This window comes from Aquarana catesbeiana, linkage group LG02, assembly GCF_042186555.1.
Source record: "Aquarana catesbeiana isolate 2022-GZ linkage group LG02, ASM4218655v1, whole genome shotgun sequence".
Lineage (NCBI taxonomy): Eukaryota > Metazoa > Chordata > Amphibia > Anura > Ranidae > Aquarana > Aquarana catesbeiana.
In genome coordinates, this window is record NC_133325.1 from 330,815,383 (window position 1) to 330,830,028 (window position 14,646).

The window sequence follows — 14,646 nt, forward strand, 5'->3', positions numbered from 1 at the left end:
ACAAGTGCATATCATCGCAATTTTTGACAGCAAGGCCAATTCTTGCTTTTATCAAGAGTACCTCTTTAGGGTTATGGTGTGAAGGCATCACCCAAACACCAATTTTTCCACATCTGTTACTTGTATCCAAAGTCTGTGAAAGAGACACCAGAATTTATCCAAAAAGTTAATTTAAATTGTGGCCTCATCATACAGACTGGCTCCCAAGTCATTGTTTTTAAAATAAAGAAAGCTTGAATAGAAAATGTAATTTTTTTGGCTTTATAAATGTCATTATTGCTGCAGCAGGCTCTATACACGGTACAGATGTGCTACATTACAGGCAGACTAAGGGGACCCCATCAGGCACTATATTTAAAGGAATTTTTCATTTTTATTGTTGCTTCTCATTTTGATGGTTTCACTTTAAGCATCAGTAAATCATTGCTCATTTTAAAATTATGTTTTTTGACAAACTTTTTTTCATTGATACATTTCCCCTAGGGCAGTGCCCAGACCTCATAACCACTGTATGCCCAATTATTTGCATATAAGCCTTCAAAATAGTCACTTTTGATTTTTCCATTTCAGGTCCCATAGACTTCAATGGGGTTTGTTATTCGGTTCCAAACTTTTGCGATGTTCTCATCTCTACTTGTGACTGAGGGTATTACAATTCCTCTCTAGGATTTGACTAGAAATGCTTATTTTGAATGTTAAGAGGAAGGCTGTATCCTAGTGCGAGTATCCTAGTTGCCTCTCCTAGTTGTCTCAGATATAGGAAGGGGCATTTTTGAAAGGCATGTGAAAATGACATTTCATAAAACTGAAATACTACATGTAGGCAGTCCGAATGATGCATGCATATTGCTTCAAAATGCCTCAGATCCTTATGGAGCAATCCCTTCTTGACAAGCTTAGAGGAGAAATGCTTCAGTTGCAAATAATGAAGCTATTGACCCTGGCGAGGGGTATCAGGAGGAGGGATCTCAGGGAGGGTTTTCAGTCCAGATGAATAGATCTTCCATCTAACCAGGGAGAGGCAGATGCCATCCAACAAAGAAAGCTCCTGTTGTGTAAACTAGCCAGGAGCTTTGGATTGCCCATAATCATTGTATGAGGCCTGGCATAGAAGGAAATAGCCAATTTCCTAATAGAAGAGTTTCAAACTGGTAACAGTGGTGTGTGTGTGTGTGTGTGTGTGTGTGTGTGTGTGTGTGTGTGTGTGTGTGTATGTATGTATGTATATGTATTTATGTATATATATGCATGTATATGCATGTATATATATAACAATATGTAATCAATGAAGAAGTTATTTGGTGTGGCCCCTAAGGCTATCACCTTGCATTTTTTTTCTTTTTGTCTTTACTCTTCACAAAAGTATAACCAGCTCTTCATTTTGATCTGAGACAATTATAAATACGTACCTTGCTTTGAATGTGTCTTGTAGAATATTTTAAATTGCCTTATCACTGCAACAAAGTAATCTACATGTTTAAGTTTAAGAAAGTCTACCTTGGGAAATTTATATTTTTTGAAAAATGAAACTGCATACATTTATACATTGAAAAAAGAAATAGCATTTTGGAATACATTAGGAAAATATAGTGAACCACACATAAGGGCATTAGGGAGCAAGATCATTCAGTCTTTAACCAACACATTTTTTATTTATCAGATTATAGATTCCAATATATATTCATACAGGTGAAAGTTAAAATTTTCACATAGTTTACCAATCTGCTGTTAATCATGTTTTATGAATGCCAAAAAAAGTAGGCATAGTCCAGAATACCAGGACTGGTACCATTTATTTTTTGTGGACCTGTCATTGGGTTCAATGACAATTTTAAAATCTTATAGATGGAAGATAATGTTAAATGATGAACCCTCTATATTACATTTTGTCTTTAGTGGTGCTTCTATCTACAATGTAGTAGGCAAGTGGTTGAAAAATGAACTTAGTAAAATAAAAAATGTTTATTGGTGTCTATAATGGTTACTAAAGATTATGCTATGCACAATGATATGACTTTAACCTAGACAAGTCTTTTAGATAACATGCACACTATAATTGAACATCCCACCATTTCAAGCGCCAAAATAATGCATTAGAAGTTGTTTGAGTTATGCTTGTTTTAAGGCTTCAACTTATTTACGACATGAAAAACAACTTGAAAGCCCATGGCAACAAGATTAAAAGGAAGTCTTAAATATTGAATCTTTAGATCAAAAAGTTCTGTTATTCGGTCATATCCGCAGCCTACATCACCAGTGAGAAAGTTAGGTGTAGCCATTACAGCACATACAAAAGATGTTCCATGATGGGGATAAGAGTGTAAATCTAGTTTTTATTTTTTTAATTATTTTTTTTACATCTACTCTGCTAAATTTAGGCTGAAAGTTAGTGTCAATCTATCAATTATTAAAATTATTTTTTCATGGATTAGAATTACAGAAGTACAAAAGAGTGTGGGTCCACCAACAACAAACCTATTGAAATGTGAGCCTATATGTGGGTAATCTATAGTACATACTTAGGGGACTTACCCTCTACACTAAAAGTATTATGCAATGCAATGCAAGCTCTAATAGCAGAAAAGCAGTATGTTAGAATTCTCTGCTAAAGGTGGAAAGGTAGCAGTTTTAGTAGTTTCCACAGAAAGTACAATGTAGAGGGGAATGAAAATAAATGTAATCTTAGAAGGCATGCCGCTTTCAGTGTTTTACCTTATGACAACTGAAGGAAACCTGCAGTGAGAAAGACAATAGGGCTGCCACTGTTGATCACCCTTTCTGAAAATACTTTGTCTATCTATATCCAACTAATGGTGCCGTGCGTCACACTGTAAATAATGTATGGTGAAATAATCAGTGTTTTATCAAAATGTGAATACTGTCACTTTCAGTGTAACCTCATGTGTAATCTTACCTCACCTTAAAAAAAAAAAATGGGCATATATATCAATATATCAAAACACAATAAATTATATATACAGTGGGGACAGAAAGTATTCAGACCCCCTTAAATGTTTCACTCTTTGTTATATTGCTGCCATTTGCTAAAATCATTTAAGTTCATTTTTTTTCCTCCTTAATGTACACACAGCACCCTATATTGACAGAAAAACACAGAATTGTTGACATTTTTGCAGATTTATTAAAAAAGAAAAAACTGAAATATCACATGGTCCTAAGTATTCAGACCCTTTGCTCAGTATTTAGTAGAAGCACCCTTTTGATCTAATACAGCCATGAGTCTTTTTGGGAAAGATGCAACAAGTTTTTCACACCTGGATTTGGGGATCCTCTGCCATTCCTCCTTGCAGATCCTCTCCAGTTCTGTCAGGTTGGATGGTAAACGCTGGTGGACAGCCATTTTTAGGTCTCTCCAGAGCTGCTCAATTGGGTTTAAGTCAGGGCTCTGGCTGGGCCATTCAAGAACATGGAAAGAATCTTATTTCTCGCCATCTTGGAGTCCTTCAGGTGTTTTTTAGCGAACTCCATGCAGGCTTTCATGTGTCTTGCACTGAGGAGAGGCTTCCGTCAGGCCACTCTGCCATAAGGCCCCCACTGGTGGGGGGCTGCAGTGATGGTTGACTTTCTACAACTTTCTCCCATCTCCCGACTGTATCTCTGGAGCTCAGCCACAGTGGTCTTTGGGTTCTTCTTTACCTCTCTAACCAAGGCTCTTCTCCCCCGATAGCTCAGTTTGGCCGGACGGCCAGCTCTAGAAAGGGTTCTGGTGATCCCAAATGTCTTCCATTTAAGGATTATGCAGGCCACTGTGCTCTTAGGAATCTTTAGTGCAGCAGACATTTTTTGTAACCTTGGCCAGATCTGTGCCTTGCCACAATTCTGTCTCTGAGCTCTTCAGGTAGTTCCTTTTAACTCATGATTCTCATTTGCTCTAACATGCTGTTACCCTGAAAAATCTATATTTAAGATTTTTCATATCTCATAGATATGAGGTGGGTTAAATAAGAGTTCTTTCGACGAAGAGTGAAAGCTTAAAATACAATAACATTTATTAGGAAGCAGTTGAAAGTCTAGCTAATACACAATCATCTATCTATCGCCTTACACCAAGGCAAAAAATATTAGGTTGAAATAAAGTATTTACATGAAGGAATATAGAGTATATTCCTTAATACAGTAATCTACACACATATTCAGTTACAAGTAAAAGGGCATTCCTTTCCCATAATTACCCATCCTTACCAAAGCTCCTTTCAGCTTGCTGGTCTTATCAGAAAGAGACTAATACCTCCCCCTTGGCTCTGAGTATATCAAACCAAGCTGATGTCTCATTGGTTGGCCTAGCTTGGATCATGATAGGAGGGCTTACTCCATAAGTCGGCCCCCTTTCATGCAAATCCTTGTGACTATGCTGGCCAAGTGTGTTAATTGCATTTCCCCAGGAAGTTAGGTCCAATGCATATCCCAGCATGGCACCCTTTCAAAGGAGTAGGTGTAGAATAAAGGAATTGGCTCCCATTGTTTGCATATACAAGCCTTGGCCCACATTCTCTGCTCTTAGCAAAAGCTTAAATGAAACCCTTTTTGCCCAGCTTTCATAGATGCCAGCTAAATGAAATATATTCATTATTACAATATTTTACAGTTATTAATGGAGATTTCATATAAACTCATAAGGCAACAATGCAATGTGAGCTGTAAGGTCTTATATAGACAGGTGTGTGACTTTCCTAATAAAGTCCAATCAGTATAATCAAACACAGTGGACTCAAATGAAGGTATAGAACCATCTCAAGGATGATCAGAAGAAATGGACAGCACCTGAGTTAAATATATGAGTGTCACAGCAAAGGGTCTGAATACTTAGGACCATGTGATATTTCAGTTTTTTTTTTTTTATAAATCTGCAAAAATGTCAACAATTCTGTTTTTCTGTCAATATGGGGTGCTGTGTGTACATTAATAAGGGAAAATGAACTTAAATGATTTTAGCAAATGGCTGCAATATAATAAAGAGTGAAAAATTTAAGGGGGTCTAAATACTTTCTGTCCCCACTGTATATATTTATATATATAAAAGTTAGCTTGTGTATTCCCAAAGTAAATAGCAACAACAGTAGTAATGATTTCCTTTGTATTCCACCACCATGTGCAATGATTTATACCATGCAGCGTGAGGTTCTCTTCACCAGATGTGCCCTCACCTGAAATATTTTACCACTGGTATGGTCTAACTATGCCTCTGATCCACACAAGGGGATCTGCTTTATTTTTGCAATAGCTGGAATATGAAAGTTATTCCTCCTTAAGCACTCCTCCACTCAGCCAAGGCAACATAGAAAAAGAACACTATACATAGTGCTTTATCTTTTAAAAATAACCAGTTTTTATTTTACACACTTAAGTAAAAACACTCCCATGTTCATTGTGCTTACAGTACACCAGCCAATGTCAGCATGCAATGTATTAGAATCTCCAGCAGAAACAATACACATTTCTCAGTGTCGTGACATCAACAAGCCCCTCCCCTATGCGTTAATGCGTTATGTCACAGGGTCACATGCCTTCCTCAGGGAGAGATGAGGAGAGTTTGGTAAAACAAACACTGTGAATAGCACCATGAACATGTAAGTATTTTTAACTTAAGTGTGTAAAATAAAAACTGGTTATTTTTGAAAGATAAAGCTCTATGTATAGTATTCTTTTTCCATGTTGTCTTGTCTGAGTGGAGGAATGCTCAAGAAGGAAGTCAGTATCACCTTCATATTCCAGCTGATTGAAAATTCTGAGGATCCCCTTATGTGGATCAGAGGTGTAGTTAGACCATACCAGTGGTCATATATTCCAGGTGAGGGCACATCTGGTGAAGGGAACTTAACACTGCATGGTACAAATCATTGCACATGGTGGTGGAATAGGAAGAGAATCATTGCAACTGATGTTATTTACTTTGGGACTATATGAGTGGACTTTTTTTATATATTAATCATTTTTTATATATCAATATTTTTCCCATTTTTTTCTTTTTCAAAATGTTTTCTGCATGTATATGTGATTGTAGATATAATTTATTTTGTGCCCATCTTGATTTTTTTTTTAAAGTGAAGTAAGATTACACATGAGGTTACATTTAAAGTGACAGTATTCACATTTTGATAAAACATACTGCACCATTAGTTGGATATAGTGTGTACACATATTATTGAGAGTATGTTTAGGTGTGTGCGATTCACTATTAACTGTAACATAGCAGCTCACAAACATCTTTTGATATAGTTTACTATTTGTCTAGCTAGCATTTCAACCCTCTCGATTCAATACTTTGAGTCAGGAGTTTTTACTTGCTATGCTTGCTGCATACTTAATCTACGTCATTGAGTCAAAGCATTGATGCCAGAGATAGTCAGTCAAAGAACATTTTCAGAATGAGTTCATACTTGATTTGTTGTAGCCGTATTAGTGCAATTGTGACAGAGAAAATTGAGTACTGTCCGTGATACTTTTTTTATTTGCACTAACATACAATTTTTCAGGACAAGCTTTCGGGGTATGTCCCCTTCTTCAAGGTCCAAGCAGTACTGATTCACACATTTTTAAGCAGAATGTTAAAGAAAAAAAGGAAAAAAAAAAAAAAAAAGAAAACAAAACACATACAAATCAATGGTAATAAAGATAGCAGCAGAGTTAGTGAGATAAGACAGAGGGAGAGCTAGGAGGGAATGCAAGGGGGGGAAATACTAATCACAGAGCGGTCGTAAAACTTTAGCATAATGTGTAAGGAAACCAATGTCTAAATTCAGGCCATTATTCTTTGTGTCAAAAAGAAGTATCATTCTTAGTTCAAACGTTTTCCTTTCCTGGATAGTTCTGAAATTCCCTTTAAGAACTAAGACATTGAGGTCTTCTATAGTGTGGTCCGATTGTGAGAAATGATGTCCCACAGGTGTGCATAAACTGTCTTCTTTATGTTCTTTGATGGTATGTCTGTGCAAATTCGTCCTCACTTGCAACTTCTGTCCTGTTTCACCAACATAAGATCCTTTGCTGCACCTTTTGCATTGGATGAGGTACACAACATTACTTGAGGTACAGCTGTAAGATCCCATGATATAGAAGGTCCCATTTGTGTGTGTAACACTTTTGGATAGATTTATCTGGTTGCATAGTTTGCAGCGTTTTTTATTGCAGGGTTTGCAACCATTATTTTTGACTTCATAATCAGAGTGAAGTTTCCTGCTGATTAGTTTGTGTCTGAGATTGGGTGGTTGTCTGAAAGCCAATAATGGGGGTTGTTGGAATATTCCTTTCAGAGTTTCATCCTCTGTTATAATGGGTTGTAAATCTTTAATTATCTTTTTGATCCCTTCAAGTGCTGGGTTGTATGTGGTCACTAGAGGTACTCGGTTATTTGTTTTTTTCTCTGTGTATTGGTGGAGATTTTCTCTTCGGGTTTTCAAGGCTGTGTTTATGCTGTTGTTTATGGTTTTGTCTTTGTAACCTTTCTTATGGAAGGAGTCTGCCAGTGTTCTGAGATGTTTATCTCTGTCTTCTGGGTCTGAACAAATTCGGTGGTATCTGATGGCCTGGCTGTGTATGATGGCCCGTTTGGTGTGTTGGGGGTGAAAACTGGAACTATGAAGATAGCTGCATCGGTCAGTCGGTTTTCTGTATATTGACGTGTGTAGCTTGTCATCCCTGATGTATACTGTAGTGTCCAGGAAGTTGACATGTGTGTTCGAATAGTCCATTTTTAGTTTGATAGATGGGTGAAAAGTGTTGATCAATGAAAAGAATTGGTTTAGATTTTCTTCACCTTCAGTCCATATCATGAATATATCATCAATATAGCGATAATATCTGTATGGCTTTTGTTGTATGCTGTTCAGAAATTTGTCCTCCAGGTCAGCCATAAATAAATTTGCATATTGGGGTGCCATTTTGCTTCCCATAGCAGTACCCATACACTGGAGATAGATGTCATTATTGAAAGTGAAGTAGTTGTGTGTAAGAATGAATTCAATGAGCCGTGTCACATCCTCAGCAGTGTATTTGTGGTCTGGTGAGGATGATAAGAATCTGTGACATGCCGCCAACCCATCCTTGTGAGGGATGTTACTGTACAGAGATTCTACATCCATAGTGACTAGAAGAGTATTAGGTGGTAATTGTTGTATATTGTTAAGCTTGTTCAGAAAATCAGTGGTGTCTTGCAGGAAACTTGCAGTGTTCATGACTAAAGGTTTTAACATGTTTTCTACAAGGCCTGAGATATGTTCAGTAAGTGTATTCATACCTGTTATAATGGGTCTGCCTGGATTTCCTGGCTTGTGGATCTTGGGCAGCATGTAGAAGTCTCCCATTTCTGGATTATCCGGAATTGCATTGATGAGTTCTGAATGTAGGTGGCTTGGCATTGTCGCAATGAGACCTTTTAATTGCTTAGTAAAATCCTGGGTCGGATCATAATCCAGTTTTTTGTAGTAAGTAGTATTTGCCAGCTGCCTCTGGCCCTCTTGTATATATTTGTCTGTATCCATCACAACGACTGCTCCCCCTTTATCTGCTGGTTTGATGGTTATGGCCTGATTATTGCGCAGATCATGTACAGCTCTTCGCTCCAGTGGCGAAAGGTTGTATAATGTTTTCTTTTGCTGGGTGGATATCAGGGATGTAACTCGCAGCCTGAAGCTGTCAATATAGGTATCCAGTTTGGGGTTGCGTCCTTGTGGAGGTGTGAAGTTGCTGTTCTTTTTCCTTTTGTAACCATCTATTGTCCTAGGATTCCTTTCCTTACTGTCAAAATATTCTTTGAGCCTTAGTCTCCTAAAGAATTCCTCCATATCTGACCATACCTGTAATTTATCCAATTTGGTGGTTGGGCAGAATGTGAGGCCTTTGGAGAGGACTGTTGTTTCTGGTGTAGTAAGTTGATGATTTGACAAATTTATTATTCCGAGTTCCTCTGTTATATCCACATTTTCTGTAAAGTCAGCATTTACACAAAGGATACCTTGGGATTCTGGATTGGCTTCCAAGTTGCTGATAGCAGGAGTTATAGAAGTTGTGTTTGTTTTGTGTTGTTTAGGTTGTATCCAAAAGGTCTGCAGACAGAGATAAACATCTCAGAACACTGGCAGACTCCTTCCATAAGAAAGGTTACAAAGACAAAACCATAAACAACAGCATAAACACAGCCTTGAAAACCCGAAGAGAAAATCTCCACCAATACACAGAGAAAAAAACAAATAACCGAGTACCTCTAGTGACCACATACAACCCAGCACTTGAAGGGATCAAAAAGATAATTAAAGATTTACAACCCATTATAACAGAGGATGAAACTCTGAAAGGAATATTCCAACAACCCCCATTATTGGCTTTCAGACAACCACCCAATCTCAGACACAAACTAATCAGCAGGAAACTTCACTCTGATTATGAAGTCAAAAATAATGGTTGCAAACCCTGCAATAAAAAACGCTGCAAACTATGCAACCAGATAAATCTATCCAAAAGTGTTACACACACAAATGGGACCTTCTATATCATGGGATCTTACAGCTGTACCTCAAGTAATGTTGTGTACCTCATCCAATGCAAAAGGTGCAGCAAAGGATCTTATGTTGGTGAAACAGGACAGAAGTTGCAAGTGAGGATGAATTTGCACAGACATACCATCAAAGAACATAAAGAAGACAGTTTATGCACACCTGTGGGACATCATTTCTCACAATCGGACCACACTATAGAAGACCTCAATGTCTTAGTTCTTAAAGGGAATTTCAGAACTATCCAGGAAAGGAAAACGTTTGAACTAAGAATGATACTTCTTTTTGACACAAAGAATAATGGCCTGAATTTAGACATTGGTTTCCTTACACATTATGCTAAAGTTTTACGACCGCTCTGTGATTAGTATTTCCCCCCCTTGCATTCCCTCCTAGCTCTCCCTCTGTCTTATCTCACTAACTCTGCTGCTATCTTTATTACCATTGATTTGTATGTGTTTTGTTTTCTTTTTTTTTTCCTTTTTTTCTTTAACATTCTGCTTAAAAATGTGTGAATCAGTACTGCTTGGACCTTGAAGAAGGGGACATACCCCGAAAGCTTGTCCTGAAAAATTGTATGTTAGTGCAAATAAAAAAAGTATCACGGACAGTACTCAATTTTCTCAGAATGAGTTCAGCAATTGTAGTCCTGGTGTTCAGCTCACAAGTGGTTTCCTTTAAATTTCTTATGTATTACTGTATCTGTAGATTGTTCATTGATCATGACCAGATGAATCTATTACCTGGACATGCATGAAATCACAAGTGAGATTCTATCATATTTCCTTAAAGCAATCTTGTGAATCGATTTAATGAAAACTGCTGTTCATTAGGAGATTACAGGCACTTCATTATTAAACAATTCATTTGTTTTAATCATAACTAAATTATAATTTAATTAAATTACCAGAAGACACTAATGAATGTTTATTTTGCCCTCAATGGAAGAAAATTCTCAGATACTGTAAAAGACAAAGCTTACAGGGTAGAAAAAAAATGTATTATATGTACATAACTGATATACCGCTGTTTAAAATAAATGCAATGAATCATTTGCAGTATAATATTAAATTGTGTCAGGTTTGGCAAATTTGGTAGCAAATGACTATTTTACAGTAAAAAGTCTATTATATTTAAAAAAAAAAGAACATACTTCCGAGCCATTGTTTAAAACTAAAATCAGACATGTGATAATATTTGATATCACACTAAACACATTTAAACATTTGTATAAATGCCAGCTCTCATTAAAGATGAGTTATACTCATCTTTAATCTAACGATGCGCCCTCCTGGAACTGCTGACATCTTCAGGTGGCCGGGTTCTGGGCCTTGATCACCAGCCACTGTCATTGGCCAGGCTGAGATGATGTGCATGTGTGGGAGTTCTATCAGCTTCATCATTGCTGAGTTTGTGCAGTGAGCTGCACGTGCATAGCTCACTGCACAGAGGTGGACAGGAAGGTAAGTAGCTTTAAGACAGAAGAGACAAAGCATGTATTTTTCTGCATTAAAAATCCTGCCTGTTTATCCATGTTTTGATTTTGGACTAAAGATCCACTTTAATGCCTTCATTTAGTTTTTTTTACCAATGTGAGAGCACCATGTTAAAATAAACAAAGGTTATATTTCACTTTAAAATGCAGTCATGAAAGGACAAGTTCTCTATCTGTTGAAAAGTAAGGAACAATTCAATGCCTAAAATACACAAATCACCATGACTTTCAAACACAAAAAAACTCCTTTCTCTCAGGCACCCTTTCATCAAGCAATCTACCTTTAGCATACCACTTCCCTATCTTAATTTTCTGTTGACACTCATCAAAAGATAATATATAAATATGAACATATATAGGGTTAGGCCTCCTCCTCCACTATGATAATGATTGGGCAGTGGGAGTCTGTTCTTATGCCCTATACCTGGAAGCAGGTTTATCTCAGGGCTGCAGCAGCAAATGGGCACATTGGGCAGGATGTCTCAAGATTTACACGGGAAGATGCTTTCTACATTGCAGCTGGGTATCTTGGTTTAAATGTAAAGGCAACTAATTTTGAACAATATATCATTCCTTTGATGATAAATGATAATTTTCTGTTTGCAATCTTGTCAGCTGGCATTGTATTCAGATGTCTCTTTGAACTACACAACACTTCCACCTATGTTATAGAAAATATGAGGCTTCCTTATAGGGAAAAGTTGATCCAGGGAATATAAGATTGCCTTTCTAGGAATCAGGAAGGAGTTTTTTTTCCCTGCTGGAGCAAATTGGATCATGCCATGCTGTGTTTTTTTGCCTTCCTTTGGATCAACTGTGGGTATAGGATTGTGTATATGGGATTGTATTTTTTTTTTATTAGTGGTTGAGCTGGATGGACTTGTGTCTTTTTTCAAACAGACTAACTATGTAAACTCCTCTTGCAAAGTGAAAAAAAAATGTTTCCCTTAGTAAAACAATGGGGTTTATTTACTAACGGCAAATAGACTGCTTAGTAAATGAGCAGAAGTTTTCTGACTTTCATCATCTAATCATGTTGTTACTAGGGATGAGCTGAACACCCTCCTGTTTGGTTTGCAGCAGAACATTCGAACAGGCAAGAAAATTTGGCAGAACACACGAACACCATTAAATTCTATGGGACACGAACATGAATAATCAAAAGTGCTAATTTTAAAGGCTTATATGCAAGTTATTGTCATAAAAAGTGTTTGGGGACCTGGGTCCTGCCCCAAGGGACATGTATCAATGCAAATTTTTTTTTTTTAAACTGACGTTTTTTTGGGGAGCAGTGATTTTTTTAATGCTTAAAGTGAAACAATAAACATTAAATATTCCTTTAAATATCGTGCTTGGTGGGTGTCTATAGTATACCTATAAAATGGCACAGTTTTCCCATGTTTAGAACAGTACCACAGCAAAATGACATTTCTAAAGGAAAATTTTTCATTTAACCTCCCTGGCGGTATGATTATTTCGGATTTTATGTGCTGAAAGCGGTACAATTATTTTGCATGGAAATTTGGCGTTTTATATTGTAGGCCTGTAATTCTTAACAATAACACACTTAAATCTGTCCACCAAGAATCTAGTAGATATCCTGGGTATGATGAAGTTTGAAACACAAAAACATAAATTATAACATAATAAATAAATATAAATAATTAAAAAATAAATAATATAATAATAACAAAATAAATTTCCCCACGATTCACTATCGCTCAAATTTGCAAGTGTTCTAATTTACTATCACTGTTTTCTAGCTGGTCTAAAGCCACTTTTGATGTAAAGGGACACTTTTTGGTTGTTATGGACAATCTCCAGTTTCCAGGCAGAAAGATCAGTATATATAATATAAAACTGCATGCAGGGCATTGGACAAAGCACTGGGGACAAAAGGTATGTGAAAAAATTTCATATAGTACTGTAAATCTTATGTGTTATGATTTTTACTTTTTTTAATTTGCCGCCAGGCTCCGCCCACGTGCATCGTGATGCTCGCAGGGAATGGAGCCTGACACAGAGAGGCTTCGGAGGAGGACACAGCCCGCAGACACAGTGGGGGGACATTGCGGGATCCTGGGGACAAGGTAAGTAACACCGCACAAGGATCCTGCAATGTAATCCCAAGTGTGGCTCGGGGTTACCGCTAATGGTGCTGAAATTTAACCCCGAGCCACACTCGGGAATACCGTCAGGGAGGCTACAACTGATCGCCGCTGTAATGAATTGTCGGGTCTCGGCAATATAGATAAAACTCATTGAAAAAAAGAGCATGGGATCCCCCCTCATTCCATTACCAGGCCCTTTGGGTCTGGTATGAATATTAAGGGGAACCCCGAACCAAAATTTTTTAAAAAATTGCATGGGGTCCCCCTAAAATCCATACCAGGCCGTTCAGGTCTGATATGAAAATTAAGGGAACCCTGCGCCAATTTTTTTAAAAAAATGGAGTAGGGGTCCCCCCAAAATCCATACCAGGCCCTTATCCAAGCACACAACCTGGCAGGTGGCAGGAAAAGAAGGGGGGACAAGAGAGCACCCCCCCTCCTGAACCGTACCAGGCCACATGCCCTCAACATGGGGAGGGTGCTTTGGGGTATCCCCCCAAAGCCCCTTGTCCACATGTTGTTGGGGACAAGGGCCTCATTCCCACAACCTTTGCCCAGTGGTTGTGGGGGTCTGCGGGCGGGGGGCTTATCGGAATCTGGAAGCCCCCTTTAACAAGGGGACCCAGGATCTCAGCCTCCCCCCGTGTGAAATGGTAACAGGGTACAAATGTACCCCTACCATTTAAAAAAAAAGTGTCAAAATGTTACAAATGACAAAACACAGCTTGGGACAAGTCCTTTATTAAAAAATTTTAAAAAATGCCCCACGATGTCCATTCATCTTATTCTATCATGCTGCCTGGACTGAAAAAGAAAAAAAAAATCACCATGGGAGGCTCCCGCCATCTGATGCTTCTTGGCTTGTGACAGCTCTTATATGACTGAGGGTGGGGCCATCCAGTGACCCTACCCCCTTATGACACCATAGGACTTCCCCATGGCTTCCCTGTGGCATCAGAGGGGTCAGGGTCATCTATTTATGTAACCAGGTTGCCCCACCCACTCTGATGCCACGGGGAAGCCATGGGGAAGTCCCCGTGCATCAGAGGGGGCGGGGTAACCCTGTTACATCACTGGGTGGCCCCGCCCTCCGTTATATAAGAGCTGTCACAAGCCAAGAAGCATCAGGCGGCGGGAGCTTCCCATGGTGGGGGATCAGTGGCAGATTTCTTTTCTTTTTCGGTCCAGACAGCGTGATAGAAGAAGATGAATGGACATCGTGGGACATTTTAATTTTTTTAATAAAGGACTTCTCCCAAGCTGTGTTTTGTTGTTTGTAACATTTTGACACATTTTTGTGAAATAGTAGGGGTACATTTGTACCCCATTACCATTTCACACAGGGGGAGGCCAGGATCTGGGAGTCCCCTTGCTAAAAGGGGCTTCCAGATTCCGATAAGCCCCCCACCCACAGACCCCCACAACCACCGGGCAAGGGTTGTGGGAATGAGGCCCTTGTCCCCATCAATATGGGGACAAGGTGCTTTGGAGGGCTACCCCAAAGCACCCTCCCCATGTTGAGGGCATATGG

At 38.5% G+C, this 14,646-nt stretch overlaps 1 protein-coding gene across 2 annotated transcripts in view; it reads right to left on the reverse strand.

Moving 5' to 3' along the window:
- DMD (dystrophin) overlaps positions 1 to 14,646 on the reverse strand; it is a 3,507,873-nt gene that overhangs the window by 1,641,985 nt on the left and 1,851,242 nt on the right. The gene's annotated exons all lie outside the window — the stretch shown is intronic.